The 22,028-nt window shown below is 37.1% G+C and overlaps 1 long non-coding RNA gene and 1 pseudogene across 2 annotated transcripts in view; one reads left to right on the top strand and one right to left on the bottom strand.

Annotated features, from left to right (window-relative positions):
* LOC102552232 (uncharacterized) overlaps positions 1-22,028 on the bottom strand; it is a 212,984-nt gene that overhangs the window by 128,262 nt on the left and 62,694 nt on the right. Inside the window, exon 2 of one of the 2 annotated variants that reach the window (XR_015671184.1) lies at positions 16,484-16,624. The exons of the other annotated variant lie outside the window; for it this stretch is intronic. This is a non-coding gene — a long non-coding RNA (uncharacterized LOC102552232). The remainder of the gene's footprint in view (positions 1-16,483; positions 16,625-22,028) is intronic. 2 annotated transcript variants of the gene reach the window in all.
* On the top strand, positions 19,441-20,614 carry Knop1-ps1 (lysine-rich nucleolar protein 1, pseudogene 1; annotated as a pseudogene).

The following is a 22,028-nucleotide window of genomic DNA, read 5'->3' as shown; positions in this document are numbered from 1 at the left end:
AAAAAAACTTTTCTTTAACTTGTAACTTATATACTAATGCTTCTTGAAATTATTTTTAAGATTCCTGAAAATAGTACAGATAAGATCAATATTTCAATATCATTTGATGTCCTTTTATATTTTGCTCAAATTTTCCTTCACTAATAGCAATTCATAAATTTTAGTCGAATATTCTGAACAGACTGGGGAAGTGTTTTGTTGTTGCTGTTTATAAAAATGACCCTCAAGGAGCCACAGAAAGCAAAGGAAGAAGAAAACTTATTTAATTTTATTTTTACTAAAAACGTAATAAAATTACATAGAGTAAAAATAAAGGGACATAGCACTACATTGTCTTCATTCTTTCTACATCATAGGTATGTTAATTTTCTTTTTCTAGTTCTGAATATTAAATCCAGAGGACTGTATATATGTGTTATATATGTTACTGAGGTGCTGTCGCTGTCCCTTCTTCTTATATGGCTTCTATCACTGTATTACATTTTAGTTTTAGTTGACTGTAGTATTTACTGATTCACATTTTTGTCATTATAATTGAACTGTGAGAGCAAGTGAGGATACTCAGTTTTAAGTTCAATTGCATTTCCAAATTTGCCACTTTAATGATTACAACTGTCTGGGTTTGCATTAACATAAGCATGCTGATGACATTTTGTGACATGAGCTTCATTATGGTATCATTTTATGATTAGCTCATTTGGAATGAATTCAGTGCTGCAGTGCACAATTGATGTATGTGCAGGAAAATATGGCTGAGGAATTTCAGATGACTGAAATTTGTCTTTGTGAAATCGTATAAATTTCAGCTATATATGGAAATCGATACAGCAATTATTTAGAATCACAATACAAACTTAAAAGTCAGGCTTATGAAACCACGAAATATGCATAGGTATAGGAATGTAAGCAAATGAAAGTTTTACAGTTTTACTTGTTTTTGGAAATTAATATTAATTTTCTCTCAAGGAGCTAGCCATATTCATAACTACTTCCACATATCACTTTTCTATCTGCAAAACTTAAGAATATATATATATTGCTAAATATAATTAAAATTATTACTTTAAAATTTAATATCAGAATTGTAAAAGTAATTGTTATATATATTATTTCATAGAAAATATTCTTACTATTTAAAAATATTGACATTTGGCAGGTTCCCTTTTTGAAATCACAAAATGTTAATATATATTTAAGAATTTAACATATACTTTTCTTTTATAAGTTTCCATGAAAAGCAATCACAGTTTTGAAAACCAACTGAGCACCTATACAAAAATGATTCTTCATTTTTCCATGCTGGTATTGTGTTTGTTTGAATAAATCTCTAGAAAACTCTCATGTTATAAACAAGTCTAAAGAAGAGAATGTATTAAGTTTAGCAAAATTCATTGGAATTTAACTGTATATATTATATTATTCAATCTTCTTGGCTATTTAAACAAGTTTGTTTTTTATAATAGTTAATACAATCTCTTGATTTTAATTAATGTTTTTCCATTCTTTCTTCTTTTTTTATAGTTTTCGTAGACATGTAAGTATGAGTCACTGGTTCATAGCTGTAGAGGAATTTTAATCCAGCGTTATGGCTGCTCTGATTACATCCAAAGATCTGTTGGTCTGGTGATCAAACTAGAATGCAGACACAACTTTAGTACACACTTTTAATCTCTCTGGCTATAACCCTTTAGTACACAACTTTAATCCCAAACAATTACATCCGATTGAGGTCAGAGGAAGTGAGGAATCAGAAAAAGATTTACCAAATGAGCTCAAGGTTGGATATGCCCCATCGGGATAAAGGCTATTAAGAGCAGTATAGGAAGAGGGGCTCAGTTAGTTAGGAAATAAGTGCAGTGAGTGCAAAGCAGGGGAGTTGAGCTGTTCTTTAGTTGGCACAGTTCAGTGCGTGTCAGCGGAGGCAGTTGAAGCCAAAGAAAAAAACAGAAGCCAGGAGATTAGAGCAAATTCTTAGCGTTATTTTGAGGTCAAACAGAGAAACCCAGTGTGAAGTTAAAAGAAGCCAGAGTTAATCAGCTTGGAGAGGCATTTAAGCCAGAGCAGCTGAGTTGAACCAGCCAGAATGAGTTCAGAAAGAACTAGAAAGGGTGAGTGTATTCAGCATATTTCTCAGAGATGATAATTCCAAAGAATACAAGTTACATATACAAATAGCAGAGACTGATCTTTCAGGAGACCCGAATTTGGTGCCTATCATCCATATCATGGGGATCAAAAGCACATGCTATTATATTAGAGTGGCTTATATCCTGTCTTCATACTTTTGCAGGAACACTCACACATGTGACATATAGTACACAGACACATAAACATACAGATTCATTAAAGTAGCAAAATTAATTTTTGTCAAAGTTCATGATATATGTTTTCATGAACACCTGAAAAAAATCTATTGTGATGCAAAGACATAGATTACTTAATGGACTTGTTCATCAAATTCTTGGAAGCTTTATGTGAACATCTATCACATTCATTGAACTATAAGAGTGACCTTGCATCCTAACCAATCCATTTCATTGAATGCACTCAGAAAATACATATAACTAAGTCAAAGAATGAATTGCAACAATCTGAACTCATTTTAATACAATAGCTTGAAATATATTTCTTAATTTACTTTTCTAGGTATTATACATGTATTAGTATGGAATTTTATGATATAGATACATTTCTATTTCCATACTTTAAATTTTATGAGTTATCAGAGATAAACAAGTCATTTAATATTTATAATGTTTTCAGTGTAGGAAAATATTGTGAAAATATAATATTACAAAAAAATCTAACTCTAGAATATTTATTTTCAGGGAAAGAACATCCTATGTCTGTATATACCAATTAAACAGAAGAATGCTACATCTATAATTAAATTTTGTGTGCAAATATTTAAATGAATGAGTAACCAGAGATCTTACAATAACATTTACTATCATTTCTACCAGAACCACATGTAGAAATAACTGATATTTAAATAATATAAGGTGATTTTTTAATGCTTTGTTCTGGGTAAGAACGTCATTAATTTATTTTATTTTTTATTGGATATTTTCTTTATTTACACTTCAAGTTTTATCTCTTTTCCTAGTTTCCCCTCTGGAAACCACTATCCCACCTCCTTCCCCCTGCTTCTATGTGGGTACTCTGCCACCCACCCACACATTCCCTACTGTCTCCCACCCTGACATTCTCCTACATTGGCGCATTCAGCCTTCACAAGAACAATGGCCTCTCCTCAATCTGATGTCCAAAAAGGTCATCTTCAGCTACATATGCAGCTGGAGACTTGGGCCTCTCCATGTGTACTCTTTGGGTGGTGGTTTTGTCACTGCAAGCTCTGGGAGTTTTAGTTGGTTGATATTGTTGTTCTTCCTATGGGGCTGCAAACACCATAAACCCTTTCAGTCCTTTCTCTAAATCCTCCATTGGGACCTCATTCTCAATCCAAAGGTTGGCTGTGAGCATCCATCTCTGTTTATGTCAGGCTCTGGAAGAGCCTCTCAGGAGACAGCTATATCAGGCTTCTATCAGAATGTTCTTCTTGGGATCCAGAATAGTGTCTGTGTTTAGTGACTGCGAGATGGATCCTCAGGTGTGGCAGTCTCTGGATGGAATTTCTTTCAGTTTCTTCTCCATTATTTGTCTCCGTATTTTCTCAGTGAGTGTTATGTTCCCAGACCTAAGAAGAACTGAAGCATCCATACTTTGGTCGTCCTTCTTTTTGGACTTCATGTGGTCTGTAAGTTGTATGGTAGGTATTCCAAGCTTTTGGGCTAATATCCACTTATCAATGAGTGCTTAACATGTGTGTTTATTTGGAATTGGGTTATTTTACTCTAGCGAATATTTTCTAGTTCCATCTATTTGCCTATGAACTTTATGAAATCATTGTTTTTAATAGCTAAGTAGCATTGTATAAATGTATCACATTTTCTTTATCCACTCTTCTGTTGAAGGACTTCTGGGTTCTTTCCAGCTTCTAACTATTATAAATAAGGCTGATTTGAGCACAGTGGAGCATATGATCTTGTTATGTGTTAGAGTATCTCTTGGGTATATAACCAGGAATGGTATAGCTTGGTCCTCAGGTAGTACTATGTCCAGTATTCTGTGGAACCTCCAGACTGATTTCCAGAGTGGTTGTCCTAGCTTGCAATTCCACCAAAAATGGAGGAGTATTACTATTTCTGAATTTTAATGTACAGACAATCCATATTCAGAACATACATATTCAGATAAAAAAAGAAAAAGAAAAAATGTTTGATCCATACAATGTTTTAGAAAATACAGTGTTTATTTACATGAAGTTATTAAGAAATTCTTGCATCAACCCTGCCCCCCAAAAAGGAACACACAAACATAACTCCACAAGAATTCTAACAACAAAAATAACAGCAAACAACAATCAGTATTCCATAATATCTCTTAACACCAATGAACTCAAATCTCAAATAAAAAGACATAGACTAGCAGAATACATACAGAAAGAGGACTCAGCAGTTTGCTGCATATAAGAAAGACACCTCAGTTAAAAAGACAGTCACCACATCAGAATAAAAGGGTAGAACATAATTTTCCAAGCAAAGAAAAAACAAGCAAAAGAATTCATTCTAATGTCCAATAAAATTGACTAATTCAATATCCCTTCATGATAAACGTCCTGGAAGGAATAGGAATTCAAGGCCCATACCTAAACATAGTAAAAGCCATATACAGCAAACCAGTAGTTAATATTAAACTAAATGGAGAGAAACTTAAAGCAATCCCACAAAAAATCAGGGACTAGACAGGGCTGCCTACTCTCTCCCTACTTATTCACTATAGTTCTCGAAGTTCTAGCCAGAGCAATCAGACAACAAAAGGAGATCAAAAGGATACAGACTGGAAAAGAAGAAGTCAAAATATCACTATTTACAGATGATATGATGGCATATTTAAGTGATCCAAAAAGGTGCACCAGAGAACTACTAAACCTGATAAACACCTTCAGCAAAGTGGCTGGGTATAAAATTAACTCAAATAAATCAGTAGCCTTCTTCTACACAAAAGAGAAACAAGATAAGAAAGAAATTAGGAAAGTGACATACTTCATAATAGTCACAAATAATATTAAAGACCATTGGTGTGACTTTAACAAAGCAAGTGAAAGATCTGAATGATAAGAACTTCAAGCTTCTGAAGAAAGAAATAGAAGAAAATCTCAGAAGATGGAAAGATCTCCCATGCTCATAGACTGGCAGTATTAATATACTGAAAATGGCCATTTTACCAAAAGCGATTTACAGATTCAATGCAATCCCCTTCAAAATACCAATCCAATTCTTCAGAGAGTTAGACAGAACAATTTGCAAATTCATCTGGAATAAAAAAAACTCAGGATACCTAAAACTATCCTCAACAATAAAAGGACATCCGGGGGAATCACTATCCCTGAACTCAAGCAGTATTACAGAGCAATAGTGAAAAAAACTGCATGGTATTCTTACAGAGACAGATAGATCAGTGGAATTGAATTGAAGACCCAGAAATGAACACACACACCTATACTGACTTGATTTTTGACAAAGGAGCCAAAACCATCCAATGGAAAAAAGATAGCATTTTCAGCGAATGGTGCTGGTTCAACTGGAGGTCAACATGTAGAAAAATGCAAATCGATCCATGCTTATCACCCCGTACAAAGCTTAAGTTCAAGTGGATCAAGGCCTGCACATGGAACCAGATACACTCAAAGTAATAGAAGAAAATTGGGGAAGAACACATGGGCACTGGAGAAAATTTCGTGAACAAAACACCAGTAGCTTAAGCTCTAAGATCATAAATCAACAAACGGGACCTCATAAAGCTGCAAAGCTTTTGTAAGGCAAAGGACACTGTTGTTGGACAAAATGGCAACCAACAGATTGGGAAAAGATCTTTACCAATCCTACGACTGATAGAGGGCTTATATCTAAAATATAGAAAGAAATCATTAAGGTAGACTGCAGGGAGACAAATAACCCTATTAAAAATGGGGTTCAGAGCTAAACAAAAAATGCACAGCTGAGGAATGCCGAATGGCTGAGAAACACCTAAATAAATGTTCAACATCTTTAGTCATAAGGGAAATGCAAATCAAAACAACCCTGAGATTTCACCTCACACCAGTGAGAATGGCTAAGATCAAAAACTCAGGTGATAGTACATGCTGGCGAGGATGGGGAGAAAGAGGAACACTCCTCCATTTTTGGTGGGATTGCAGATTGGTACAACCATTCTGAAAATCAGTCTGGAGATTCCTCAGAAAATTGGAAATTGAACTACCTGAGGACCCAGCTCTCTTGGGCATATACCCAAAAGATGCCCCAACATATAACAAAGACACATGCTCTACTATCTTCAGAGCAGCCTTATTTATAATAACCAGAAGCTGGAAAGAACCCAGATACCCTTCAGAAGAGGAATGGATAGAGAAAATATGGTACATCTACACAATGGAATATTACTCAGCTATCAAAAACAATGACTTTATGAAATTCGTAGGCAAATGGTTGGAACTGGAAAATATCATCCTGAGTGAGGTAACCCAATCACAGAAAAACACACATGGTATATACTCGTTGATACGTGGATATTAGCCCAAATGCTCAAATTATCCTAGATGCACAGAATACATGAAACTCAACAGGGATGATGAAAATGTGAATGCTTCACTCCTTCTTTAAAAGGGGAACAAGAATACCCTTGGCAGGGAATAGGGAGATTAAGTTTAGAGCAGAGGCAGAAGGAACACCCATTTAGAGCCTGCCCCACATATGGCCCATATATATATATACAGCCAGAAAACTAGATAAGATGGATGAAGCAAAGTAGTGCAGGCCTACAGGAACTGGATGTAGATCTCTTCTGAGAGACACAGCCAGAATCCAGCAAATACAGGTGAATGCCAGCATTAAACCACTGAAGTGAGAACGGGACCCCCGTTGATGGAAAAAGAGAAAGGACTAAAAGAGCTTGAAGGGACTTGAGACCCCATATGAACAAAAATGTCAACCAACCAGAGCTTACAGGGACTAAGCCACTATCCAAGGCTATACATGGACTGACCCTCGGCTCCAACCTCATAGGTAGCATTGAATAGCCTAGTAAGAGTACCAGTGTAAGGGGAAGCCCTTGGTCCTGCCAAGACTGTAACCCCAGTGAATGTGATTGTTGGGGGAAGGGCAGTAATGGAGGGATGATGGGGAGGGGAGCACCCATAGAAAAGGGGAGGGGGAGGGGTTAGGGGGATGTTGGGAAAGGGAATAACAATCGAAAAGTAAATAAGAAATACCCAAGTTAACAAAGATGAAAAAAAAAAAGTTTCAAGCAAAATCTACAAAAAGATGAGGAAGGACACTTCATATTCATCAAAAGATAAAATCCACCCCAATTAACTCTCAATCCTGAATATCTATGCTCTACATGCAAGGGCACCTAGATTCATAAAAGATATCTTACTATGCTCAAAGCACACATTGCACCTCACACAAAAATAGGAGACTTCAACACTCTACGCTCATCAATGGAATGATCACGGAAACAGAAATTAAACAGAGGCAAAGAGAAAATAGCAGAAGTTATGAACCAAATGGCTTTAACAAATATCTATACAACATTTTAACCTAAAACAAAAGGATATACCTTCTTCTCATCAGCTCATGGTACCTTCTACAAAATTGACCATATAAGCAGGTCTCAAAACAAGACTTGACAAATAACAGGAGATTGAAATAATACATTTACCACAGACTAAGGCTGATTTTCAATAACAACAAAATCAAAAAACACCTACACATGAAAACTGATCAATGCTCTACCCAATGATTAATTAGTCAAGGAAGAAATAAAGAAATTAGAGACTTTTAGAATTTAATGAAAATGAAGGCACAGCATAGGCAAACTTACGGGACACAATGTAAGCAGTGCTAAGAAAAATATTCACAGCTCTTAGCACCTCCAAAAAGAAATTGGAGAGATCATACACTAGCAGCTTCATAGCATACCTAAAATCTGTAGAAAAAAATGAGGAATTACACCTAGCAGGAATAGACAGAAAGAAGTAATCAAACTGAGGACTGAAATAAACAAGTGGAAACAAATACAACTAAAGAATCAACACAACCAGGAGCTGGTTCTTTGAGAAAATCAACAAGAGTGATAAACCTAGACTAACCAATGGGCACAGAAAGTGTATCGAAATTAAGAAAATTGGAAATGAAAAGGGAGAGATAACAAAAGAATATGAAGAAATTAAAAAAAGTCATCAGATCCTACTATAAAAGCCTGTATTCAACAAAACTGGAAAATTCAGAGGAAATGGAAAATTTTCTAGACAGATAACAGGAATCAAAGTTAAATCAGGATCAGATAAACCATCTAAATAGTACCATTACTCTTAAAGATATAGAAACTGTTTTTAAAGGTCTCCCAAACAAAGAAAGCCCAGGACCAGATGGGTTTACTGAAGAATTCTATCAGACCTTCATAGAAGACCTCAAACCAATACTGTCCAAATTATTCCACAAAATAGAAACAGAAAGAATGCTACCCAATTCCTTCTATAAAGTAACAATTATGCAGATAACTAAGCCATAAAAAGATGCAAAAAAGAAAGAGAACTCAGACCAATTTCCCTTATGAATATCAACACAAAAATACTCAATAAAATTCTCTCAAACTGAATTTAAGAACACATCAAAATGATCATCCAGCATGATCAAGTAGCCTTCATCCCAGGAATGCAGTTACGGTTCAATATATGGAAATCCATCAACATAATTTACTACTTAAACAAATGCAAAGAAAAAAAACATATGATCATCTGATTAGATGCTGAGAAAGCATTTGACACAATTCAATAGCCCTTCATGATAAAAGTCTTGGAAAAATCAGGAACTCAAGGTCTGTACTTAAACATAGTAAAAGAAATATACAGCAAACCAGTACCAACATCAATCTAAATGGAGAGAAAGTTGAAACAATCCCACTAAAATCAGTGATTGGACAAGCTGCCCACTCTTTCCCTACTTATTCAATATATTACCAATATCCTAGCCTGATCAATAGGACAACAAAAGGAGGTCAAAGGGATACAAATTGGGAAGGAAGAAGTCAAAATATCACTATTTGCAGAAGATATGATAGTATACTTAACTGATCCCAAAAGTTCCACCAGAATACTACTAAGTCGAATAAACAACTTCAGCAAAGTGTCAGAGTATAAAATTTACTCAAACAAATCAGTAACCTTCCACTTCTTACAGGATAAATAGTCTGAGAAAGAAGTTAGAGAAACGACTCTCTTCAAAATAGTCACAGGTAACATAAAATACCTAGATGTAACTGTAACCAAGCAAGTGAAAGATCTGTATTACAAGAACTTCAAGTCTCAGAAGAAAAAAAAACTGAAGACTTCCGAAGATAGAAAGATCTCCAATGCTCATGAATTGGCAAGATCAATATAGTAAAAGTGGTCATTTTCCAAAGCAATCTACAGATTCAGTGCAATTCCCATCAAAATACTAATTAAATTCTTTATAGAGTTAGAAAGAGCAATTTTCAAATTCACTTGGAATATCAAAAAAACAGGATAGGGAAAACAATCCTCAACAATAAAAGAATTTCTGGGGGAACCACCATCCCTGACTTCCAGCTGTATTACAGAGCAATAGTAATAAAAACAGTATGGTGTTGGTACAGACACAGGCAGTTATGTCAATGAAATAGAATGAAGACCTAGAAATGAACCCAAACACCTATGGTCATTTGATCTCTGACAAAGGAGCAAAAGATATCCAGTGGAAAAATAGCATTTTTAACCATTGGTGCTATTTCAACCATTGGTTCAACTGCAGGTTAGCATGTAGAAGAATGCAAAATGATCCATTATTTTTTTTCCTTTCTTAAGCTGGAATGGATAACTAAATGTTCTGTTTAACTGATAAAGCATTGGACTGGGTGTTAAGATATATTTTATGCTTTTAATTACAAAATGATAATAGTTGTACTCAGCTTATATTTGAGAGGAAAGTTTTTTTTTAATTAGACAGAAATGGTGAAATGTGGGATGATGTTACAGGTGGGACAGGTACAAAATAGAAGGAGCCCTATCATTGGACAAGAAGGAAGGATGGACAGGAGAAAAGTTTGAAGGAAGAGGAGGAGACTGGAATGGAAAAGAGAGAGAGACAGGAAAGACAGGGAGAGAAGCTGTGGCAGGACAATATGGCAGGTGACATTAAGATTCCACACTGTACTTTTACAGTTTGTTATAAATGTTCTTTTTCTTTTTTTTTCTTTTTTTCTTTATTAACTTGACTATTTCTTATTTACATTTCGATTGTTATTCCCTTTCCCGGTTTCCGGGCCAACATCCTCCTAACCCCTCCCCCTCCCCTTTTTTATGGGTGTTCCCCTCCCCATCATCCCCCCATTACTGCCCTTCCCCCAACAATCACATTCACTGGGGTTTCAGTCTTGGCAGGACCAAGGGCTTCCCCTTCCACTGGTGCTCTTTCTAGGCTGTTAATTGCTACCTATGCAGTTAGAGTCCAGAGTGAGTCCATGTATAGTCTTTGGGTAGTGGCTTAATCTCTGTAAGCTCTGGTTGGTTGGCATTTTTGTTCATATGGGGTCTCAAGTCTCTTCAAGCTTTTCCAGTCTTTTCTCTGATTCCTTCAACGGGGGTCCCGTTCTCACTTCAGTGGTTTAATGCTGGCATTCACCTCTGTATTTGCTGTATTCTGGCTGTGTCTCTCAGGAGAGATCTACATTCTGTTCCTATAGGCCTGCACTTCTTTCCTTCATCCATCTTATCTAGTTTGGTGGCTGTAAATATATGGGCCATATATGGAGCAGGCTCTAAATGGATTTTCCTTTTGCCTCTATTCTAAACTTTGCCTCCCTATTCCCTGTCAAGGGTATTCTTGTTCCCCTTTTAAAGAAGGAGTGAAGCATTCGCATTTTGATCATCCGTCTTGAGTTTCATGTATTCTGTGCATCTAGGGTAATTCAAGCATTTGGGCTAATAGACACTTATCAATGAGTGCATACCATGTGTGTTTTTCTGTGATTGGGTTACCTCACACAGGATGATATTTTCCAGTTCCCTCCATTTGCCTATGAATTTCATAAAGTCATTGTTTTTGATAGCTGAGTAATATTCCATTGTGTAAATGTACCACATTTTCTGTATCCATTCCTCTGTTGAAGGACATCTGGGTTCTTTACAGCTTCTGGCTATTATAAATAAGGCTGCTATGAACATAGTGGAGCACGTGTCTTTTTTATATGTTGGGGCATCTTTTGGGTATATGCCCAAGAGAGGTATAGTTTTGTCCTCAGGTACTTCAATGTCCAATTTTCTAAGGAATCTCCAGACTGATTTCCAGAATGGTTGTACCAGTCTGCAATCCCACCAAAAATGGAGGCGTGTTCCTCTTTCTCCCCATCCTCACCAGCATGTGCTATCACCTGAGTTTTTGATCTTAGCCATTCTCACTGGTGTGAGGTGAAATCTCAGGGTTGTTTTGATTTGCATTTCCCTTATGACTAAAGATGTTGAACATTTATTTAGGTGTTTCTCAGCCATTCGGCATTCCTCAGCTGTGCATTTTTTGTTTAGCTCTGAACCCCATTTTTAATAGGGTTATTTGTCTCCCTGCAGTCTACCTTAATGATTTCTTTGTATATTTTAGATATAAGCCCTCTATCAGTTGTAGGATTGGTAAAGATCTTTTTCCAATCTGTGGGTTGCCATTTTGTCCAACAACAGTGTCCTTTGCCTTACAAAAGCTTTGCAGCTTTATGAGGTCCTGTTTGTTGATTTATGATCTTAGAGCTTAAGCCATTGGTGTTTTGTTCAGGAAATTTTCTCCAGTGCCCATGTGTTCCAGACTCTTCCCCAATTTTCTCCTATTAGTTTGAGTGTATCAGGTTTGATGTGGAGGCCCTTGATCCACTTGGACTTAAGCTTTGTACGGGGTGATAAGCATGGTTCGATCTGCATTTTTCTACATGTTGACCTCCAGTTGAACCAGCACCATTTGCTGAAAATGCTATCTTTTTTTCCATTGGATGGTTTCGGCTCCTTTGTCAAAGATCAAGTGACCATAGATGTGTGGGTTCATTTCTGGGTCTTCAATTCTGTTCCATTGGTCTATCTTTCTGTCTCTGTATTGGTAAATACCATACAGTTTTTATCACTATTGCTTTGTAATACTACTTGAGTTCAGGGATACTAATTCCCCCTGAAGTTCTTTTATTGTTGAGTATAGTTTTAGCTCTCCTCGGTTTTTTGTTTTTCCAGATGAATTTGCACATTGTTCTGTCTAGCTCTTTGAAGAATTGGATTGGTATTTTGATGGGGATTGCATTGAATCTGTAGATCACTTTTGGTAAAATGGCCATTTGTAGTATGTTAATCCTGCCAATCCATGAGCATGGAGATTTTTCCATCTTCTGAGGTCTTCTTCAATTTCTTTCTTCAGAGGCTTGAAGTTCTTATTGTACAGATTTCTTTTACTTGCTTGGTTAAAATCACACCGAGGTACTTTATATAATTTGGGACTATTATGAAGGGTGTCATTACCCTAATTTCTTTCTTGTCTTGTTTCTCTTTTCTGTAGAGGAAGGCTACTCATTTATTTGAGTTAATTTTATACCCAGCCACTTTGCTGACATTGTTTATCATGTTTGTAGTTCTCTGGTGGAACTTTTGGGATCACTTAAATATACTATCATATCATCTGCAAATAGTGATATTTTGACTTCTTCCTTTCCAATCTGTATCCCCTTGATCTTCTTTTGTTGTCTCATTGCTGTGGCTAGAACTTTAAGAACTATATTGAATAAGTAGGGAGAGAGTGGGCAGCCCTCTCTAGTCCCTGATTTTAGTGGGATTGCTGCTCTCTATTTAGTTTAATGTTAGCGACTGGTTTGCTCTATATGGCTTTTACTATGTTTAGGTATGGGCCTTGAATTCCTATTCTTTCCAGGACTTTTATCATGAAGTGGTGCTGAATTTTGCCAAATGGTTTCTCAGCATCTAATGAAATGATCATGTGGTTTTGTTCTTTCACGTTGTTTATATAATGGATCATGTTGATGGTTTCTGTATATAAAACCATCCTGGCATGCCTGGGATGAAGCCTACTTGATCATTGTAGATGATTGTTTTGATGTGCTCTTGGATTGATCCATTCTTGTCACCTTTTACAAAGCACGTGTCCAAGTGGATCAAGGACCTCCACACAAAACCTGATATTCACAATCTAATAATAGAAAAATTGGAGATGAACCTTGAATACATAGGCATTGGGGAAAATTTCCTCAACAGAACACCAATGGTTTATGCTCTATCCTCAAGAATCAACAAGTGGGACAGATTAGAATAAGATCTTTGCAATCCTACATCCAACAGAGGGCTAATATCCAAAATGTTAGAAGGTAGACTCTAGAGAGGCAAATAATACTATTAAAAAATGGGGTTCAGAGCTAAACAAAGAATTCTCAGCTGAAGAATATTGAATGCCTAAGAAGCACCTAAAGAAATGTTCAGCATCCTTAGTCATCAGGGAAATGCAAATCAAAACAACCCTGAGTTTTTACCTCGTACCTCAGAATGGCTAAGATCAAAATTTCAGGTTCAACAGATGCTGGAGAGGATGCCAAGGAAAAGCGTTACTCCTACATTGCTGGTGAGATTGCAAGTTGGTACAAGCCCTAGTCACAGAAGAAAAAATAAAGTCCCCCACACACACATGGTATGCACTTACTGGTAAGTATATATTTGCCCAAAAGCTCAAATTACCCATGATACAATCCACAGACTACAAGAAGCTCAAGAGGAATGGCAACCAGAGTATGGATGCTTCAGTCCTTCTTAACATAGGGGTCAAAAATGTTCCTAGGAGAGATATGGAAATAATGTTTGGATAAGAAGATGAAGGAATGGCCTTTCAGAGCATGCCCTATCTGGGGATCCAGCCTATATACATACAGACACCAAACACAGACAACATTGTTGATGTGAAGAAATACATGTTGACAGGAGCCTGATACATCTGTCTCCTGAAAGGCTCTGTCAGAGCACGACAAATACAGAGGCAAGTGCTTATAGTCAACCAATGAACTAAGAATGTCTTCTCCATTGGAGAAGTTAGAGAAGGGATTCAAGGAGATGAAGGTGTTTGCAACCTCATAAGAACAACAACACCAACCAACCACAGCTCCCAGGGACTAAACCACCATCCATAGAGTAAACAGGGCAGACCCATGGCTTCAGCTGCATATATAGCAGAGGATGGCCTTGTTGGGCACCAATGGGAGGAGAAGCCTTTGGTCCTGTGAAGGCTGGATCCCCTAGTATAGGGAAATGTCAGGGCAGGGAGGCAGGAGTGTTTGGGTGGTTGTGTAGGGAAACACTGATGGAAGCAGTGGGATGGCAGTTTGAACAGGGGGCTTATAGATGGGAAACTGGGAAAGGGGATAACATTTAAATATAAATAAAATGATCCAAAAAAGTAAAACGAAATGATAGTTTAATGTTGTTTACCTTTTGCTACAGTAAATAAAAAATTATTTTGATAGTACTCAACCAGTTGCACACTATTCATTTGCTGCCTTAAACATTGCTATTCATCAGTGAAATGAGTCTATTATATATTTCCAAATCAAGGTAGAATCTAATTGTGATATCTGTCAATTAAGCATTCCATTTTGAGTACTATACATTATAATTTCTGGACTTTAGAATTTGCTTTACTAGCAGAATACCTTATTTAGTAAAACATTCTCAAATAAGACTTTAATACTTAAAATGTTTGTATATTAGAAAGCAAACTAAATGTAGAACTATATTCAAATTCAACAGAATCACTCTATAAACAGCATGGGGTGCAATTTATCATCATCAAGTTCCTATAACACTGTATAATAGACCTAAAATTAAAATTTACAGCAGAAAATTTATGATAATACTGGCTTACAAATAGGTAAATCAAATCAAGTCACCACAGATTTTGGAATAAATATATATTCCATGTAAAAATTGCTTAGATTAACTGCTATTTCTGTATTGTTTAAGTTCCATTTTCTGCTCATATTTTGTTGTCTGAATTTTGAGTCTCTTTAGAAATAATTTTTAGATTGATATATTCCTGAAATGATTTATTATTAGTATTTTCTTTAAGATATATATGTATATATATATATATATGTTTCTTTGTGTGTTATATAAGGTTGTTAATAACACAAATTACATTTTTAAGTAATTTAAGAATATGTAGTATAAATAATTACATAAATAGAATTTTATATATGTGACAACCCTTGCTTTGACAGCCCTTATTTGGAAATTCCATTCCTGAACATTTTGAATGAATACATAAATAAAATATTTATGAGACCATTTTAATTATGGAATTGGTTTAAAAATAACACAAGATTTTATGTATTTACAGGGATGCAAAGTCATGCATAGTTCTAAAATAATTTTTATCAAATTCCATAAAATATTATTTTTAAGGTAAATAATATTTTAATTACTCAATCATATTTTGAAGATTTTTGTTGTATATAAGACAATACATGTATTTCACAGCTTTCTGAACAATCTAACTTTGTATTTTACCTACTTTTAATAATGATATTAACGTTAATACTGCAAAACTTTGTAGAAAAAGTGATACAAGGATCAACTGCATTAAAAGAAAATTCTAACATTTATAAGAATGTGGTCTGATCAGAAAAATATAGTTCCCTTAAATAATTCAGACAACAGACAAATGCTGAATGATCTATCAGATATGAAGAATTAATACACAATAAGCTAATGACAGAAAAATGCCAGGCTTGTTAGGATACTCTTTAGGAAATACAAAATGAATAGTCTTTGTTATGAATACAAAGTACCATTTGAACAGGAGAAATAGATACAGTAGATTTATTATATGCCTTATTAACTATATTGAATTTATCACCCAATTTATTGTAAAGAGGATGCACTTTTTTTGCTTGAACATTTTTAATTATTTTTATTTAAATTTCAAATGTTCCCCTTCCCATCCCCCCACCACAAACCCTGCACCCCAACCCCACTTCCTTTCCCCCAAAAAAGGGTTCTCCCCTAACTACGTTACCCCACTATTATCCCCCTCTCCTGAAGCATCAATCTTCCATAGCACCAAGCACAGTCCCTCCCTCCCACTGATGCTAGTCCTCTGCTACCTCTGTAGCTGGGGTTGGTGGTGCTGCACGGACCTGCTTATAGTAAGCCTTTTGGTAGGTTTCTGGGAGATCTGAGTGGTCCAGCGAGTTGATACTGTTGTTCTTTCTAGGGGGTGCAATCAGTTCCTTCAGTCCTCCCCGTAACTTTCTTTAGAGGTCCTTGGTTGGCTGTAAGTATCTACATCAGTCTTAGGTGATGGCAAACCCATAAACATACCAGGCTCTGGTCTGCAAGTATTCCTTGGCAGCGGCAATAGTGTCAAAATTTGATGTCTGCACATGGGATAGATCACAAGGTGTGACGATCTCTGGATGACCATTCCTTCAGTATCCACTGCATTTTTTTGTCCCTCCATTTCTTTTAAACAGAAACAATTCTGGATTAAAATTTTTGAGATGAATGAGTGGCCCCATTCCTGTAGGTGGTCTCTTTATGTTATATATTACCATTGTTGGAAATTCTGGCTAATGTCATCCCTATTGTGTCCTGGGAGCTTCTCTCATCCCTGATGTCTGGGATTTTCTAGTAGTTCACCTCAATCTCCACCCCACACTGCTATGAATTTCTATTAATTCTCCTGGCTCTCTGCCTTCTTTCCTGTTCCCCCCATCATACCTGGTTTTGCCCCCCCCTTTTCCTTCCACATCCCCTCTCTCCTACAGTGGCCTTCCTCCCTCTGCTTCCTGTGATTATTTTCTTTCACCTTCTATGTAGGATTGACTTATCCATACTTGGGCCTTCCTTCTTGATGAGCTTCATATGGTCTGTAAGTTGTAGCATTCCTATTTTGAGCCTGTTAGCCAATATCCACTATGGATGAGTACATGCCATGCATGTTCTTTTGGGTCTGGGTAACTTCATTTAGTGTGATATTTTGTAGTTCTATCCATTTGCCTCCAAAATTAATGATTTCTTAGATTTCAGTAGCTGAATAATATTCTATTGTATAAATGTACTATATTTTCTGTATCCATTCCTCTGCTGAGGGACATCTGTTTTTGTTTTCTCCAGCTCTGGCTATTATAAATAAGGCTTTTATGAACTTAGTGGAGTATGTGTCCTTGTGATATGGTGAGCATCTTTTTGGTATAGGCCCAGGAGTGGTATAGCTGACTTTTCAGATAGAACTATTACTAATTTTCTAGGAATTGCCAGATTGATTGACAAAATAGTTGCATCAGCTTAGAATCTCACTATCAATGGAAGATACATATTTTAAATGTGGACAAGAGATAATAATGGATATTTATCTTGGGTAAATCACTTTACAGTATATACAAAAACTACCAACTCATGCTATGTATTTTACATGCACACATCATTTTATTAAAAATAATTGATTAAATAAAATACTTTATTGATAAGTAAGTCTTGGGTTCAGCTAACATATTGATAGGTTTTATTTTCTCTCTTAATAAACATTTACAACCGTATCAAAACTTCTATAACTTTAACAATGAAGATACTCACATAGCAGAAGAAATGAACCAAATATTTATGCCTTCTAAGAAGCTTGGAATTTGAAGCATGTGGGAAAGATAATAAGTGGAATGGATATCATGAAACTAGAACCTTGAAGAATGGGGTTAAAAACCTCATAAATTGCTCCTTCCCCCCGTGAGTTCCATTCTTTCTTCTAGCAGATAAGTCTCCTTATGGAAGAGGGTGTTAGGCACTTGATAAGAGCTTGACCTGAAATCTTGGTATCAGAATGGTGAGGGAAAAATGTTTATATTTTGATGTAGTTGAGCTGCCTATCCTGAGTGGGTCCTTTAGTATGTTACCTGAATCATCATTGTTCCTCTATTGTCTGGAAGTATTCCAGGTGATGAAAGACAATTTGTTTAAAATACAGTGTCTTTTTGTTGTTTTCCAATTATTGTATACATGAGATCTGTCCTGGAGTGTTGTTTATAAAATTATTGACTTGAAAGAAAGGCAATTTTTTCCTTTGCTACACAGTATGTATTGCAGTGAGTTCTTTGGTGAGGAGTGGAACTTTGTATCCAATTTTCATATATAGTGCTGTAATTTTGTCTCATTTTACACTATGTACATATTGTGCATAGTGTCAAAATCTCTGTTAATTCATGTATGTATTAGTTCTGTTGTTTATTTACTACAGTGTCTCCTTAGAGTTATCCATCATTCCTGGTTCTTTCAACCATTTGGCTTATCTTCTGCATGGATTCAAGATCCTTGTGTGGAGGAACTAGATGAAGGTGTTCCATTGAAGACTGAATGCTTTAAAGTTTTTTGCTCTCTTTATATTGTCCATTTGTAGATCTCAGTGTTGATTTTTTTACACTATCAATCAATTGCCAAGGTTATTGATTATTTTCAAAACCCAATGGCAAAGACTTATTTCTAAAGACACCACTTGGGTCTTTAAAAATGATGAAATCAATCTGGTTCCTGATAAGAAACTTCATTTCTTTTGGCTAATGTTCATAACGCTGAAAATTACTCTGCCTACTAACAGAGGAGAAGAAACTTTACACATAACACCCAGCTCTATGTAATAGATTTCTATATCTAGATTATTTGACAGTTATTAGCAATTTCTTCTATATAGCCAGCATCTATAAAGTTGAGAATTACTGTATTCTAGGAGACAGTAATTGGAATCTGAATTTTCCCAATAATTGTTACTTTTTCAGATATAAAACTAATGTATACTTAATAACATGTATGCAAAAGTATACTATAATAAGTGATTCCATATTGGAGAATGTAGGCTTAAGTGTGGATGCTTGGCCTGCTCCTAGACCAGTAATGGACAACAAGACTCAGAGCAGACCTGGGCCCACAACTCCCAGAGAAGAAGAAAAAGAAGAAAAGGAAGGTGGTTGCAAATGTGTCCCAACCAGAAACTCAATACTCAGTCTTAAACAGTAATGATTATTTTATAGATGTTTCTCCTCCAAGGGTCACATCCCCTTCTAACTGCTGAGATGCAAGTCTGTGAGATGGCACTGAGCAAGAGAAAGAAGAAAACCAAATTATGTAGAACACACTTGTAGGAGTACCTGGGGACTGGACCTACGTGGACAAGACAGATAAAGTCACCTAGCCCTAGAAGGCAGGTCCTTGAGCAGTCAGCAGAAGGCCTCACAGAGAGTAGAAAAAGAAGAGGCAGAAGTTCTCACAAGGCTGCCTCACAAGGCTCAAGGATGAAGACCTACCCAGACGGCAAGCATGCCAAGGAGGTAAGCAAAGCTGGTAGGAAGTCCAAAAAGCACAGGAAGGACAAGAAGCTTCCCGACATGGAAACTTTTCCTCCTCAGGACTAGGATCCATGAGGCTGCGGGTGCTCTGTGCTCATACTTAGAAGGGCCAGAGGCTGAGGCATAGGCGGCTTTGGGGCACAAAAGGAAGCAGGGGAGCCCCAGAGATCACAGCATGAAGAAGAAGTAGAGGAGGAGGAGGAAGAAGAAGAAGAAGAAGAAGAAGAAGAAGAAGAAGAAGAAGAAGAAGAAGAAGAAGAAGAAGAAGAAGAAGAGGAGGAGGAGGAGGAAGAGGAGGAGGAGGAGGAGGAGGGGGAGGAGGAGGAGGAGGAGGAGGGGGAGGAGGAGGAGGAGGAGGAGGGGGAGGGGGAGGAGGAGGAGGAGGAGGAGGAGGAGGAGGACGACTCACCAGGAGGGAGACAGGAGACATCTTCCTGGTCAACTCCAGGATCTCCATGGAGAACAGTTTGAAGAAAGGGAGTAAGAAGTAAGTCAGAAGAGAGACATTGGAGTTCATCTGGGTAGACAGTTTGAAGACCCTGGGAGGAAGAAAGTAAAATCCAAGAAAAAGATGGAGCAGCCAGTTGGTGAAGGGCTGGCTGGGAAAATGAAGAAAAAGAAGAGGAGAAAAGAGAAAAGTAAAGGAAGACCCCTGGCTGGAGGAAAACATTGAGTCAGACACAGACTTGGAGGTGGTACTGGGGAAAAAGGCACTATGGATGAGACCTGCATAGATCAGGTGAGATGGAAGGCCTTACAACAAGAGATCGATTGTGAGTCTGGCAAGACAGAGGCTGCAGAACCCAAAGAGTAGATGGAAACCCAGTTTAGCCAGTGGTAAACTGCCAGCTTTGAAAATGAAGCACAGAAGCTAAAATTCCTGAAACTTATTGGTGACTTTAAGAATCTGTCCCCATCATTCAACTGTCTTCCCAGCATGACTATCACTTCCAACATGGCCCTGGACAAGAAGTCTTCAGACATGCTCCAGCAGAGTCTGCAGCAGGACTATGACCAGACCATGGGCTGGAAGTACAGCCATGGGGCTGGCCTGGGCCTTACCTCTGAGGCCTGGAAAGTCCTCTAAAATGATCAGAATGCCTCCGAGGCTATCAAGTAGCAAGATTAAATTTTATTGTCCTGTTCTTCAAGCTGCATTTCTTGATCAGTTTTGCAGTTGGCTTGAAATATTCACCTATAATTATTGAGGACCAGTATGAATTGCTAAAGCCTATTTTCTGTTAAACATTCCATCTCCTTGGATGACGGTGTTTTAATAGTAGCTAGCAGTTGTTGATAGTAGCTAGCAGTTGTTGACACGTGAAAGTTCCTGACTAAAGTGTTTTCCTTGCATTGATATACTTAAACCTAGTTATCGAATAAGTCCTATTCTCAGCTCTATCAAGTTCAGGTATAAAGTAATAAAACAGCCTGGGAATATGCCAAAAAGATGCTCCAACATACAACAAAGACACATGCTCCACTATGTTCATAGCAGCCTTATTTATAAGAGCCAGAAGCTGGAATGAACCCAGATGCCCTTCAACAGAGGAATGGATACAGAAAATGTGGTACATCTACACAATGGAATATTACTCAGCTATCAAAAACAATGACTTCATGAAATTCATAGGTAAATGGAATGAACTAGAAAATATCATCTTGAGTGAGGTAACCCAATCACAGAAAAACACACTTGTTATGCATTCATTGATAAGTGAATATTAGCCTAAAAGCTCGAATTATCCAAGATGCAATCCACAGACTACAGGAAGCGCAAGAAGAAGGATGACCAAAAATGTGGATGCTGCCACTCCTTCTTAAAAGGGGGGGGGAATATCCAAAGGAGGGGATATGGAAGCAAAGTTTAGATCAGAAACTGAAGGAATGACCTTCGCAGTGCTGGAATTAAAGTTATGCATCACTACTCCATGGCTTCAAACCACCACTGGCTATCAGATGAATTTGAAATAAGATCCTTGATAACCTGAGTAGGTTCTTCACAAAATTCCTTAACTGGTAAGTAACAGAAGACTTTGTGTGGAAGAGGCTTGGAAGACACCTCAGTCACTTGGGAAGGAAAAGGCCACGAGCCAAGAACACAGACAGCCTTCAGAAGCCATGGATCATTTCTTTCCACCGAATGCCCACAAAAGAACTTAGTCATGGCAATACCTTGACCTAGCCCAGAGAAACCAGTGAATTGTAACCAACAGCTGGCAGACAGGAAGGCCACAGGAAGTCACTGTGCTTGTAATTTGTTAAAGCAACAAGAACCAGGAAGTCTTACAACAAGAGGCATCCTGTTTTTCATTTCCTAAAAGTCTCTTCACATGTCCTTCCCAGTGGGAGTCGATGCTGTTTGTGGAGGCAGGATTCTGAGACTGGCCAGTCAGCAGATTAATTCAGGAGCCCTGTGGTGTACGGACCTCTAATGGAAGGCTAAGCAGAGGTTAACACAGAAGCACTGACAATTCTCTAGGTCAATGTAAAGTGCTAATTCTGTTCAACATGGGCAGCCTTGAGGCAAGAGA

The sequence above is a fragment of the Rattus norvegicus genome, chromosome 2 (assembly GCF_021556685.1).
Source record: "Rattus norvegicus strain SHRSP/BbbUtx chromosome 2, alternate assembly SHRSP_T2T, whole genome shotgun sequence".
In the NCBI taxonomy this organism is placed as follows: Eukaryota; Metazoa; Chordata; class Mammalia; order Rodentia; family Muridae; genus Rattus; species Rattus norvegicus.
Note: the sequence above shows the minus strand (reverse complement) of the source record. Positions and strands in the feature narration are given on the sequence as shown.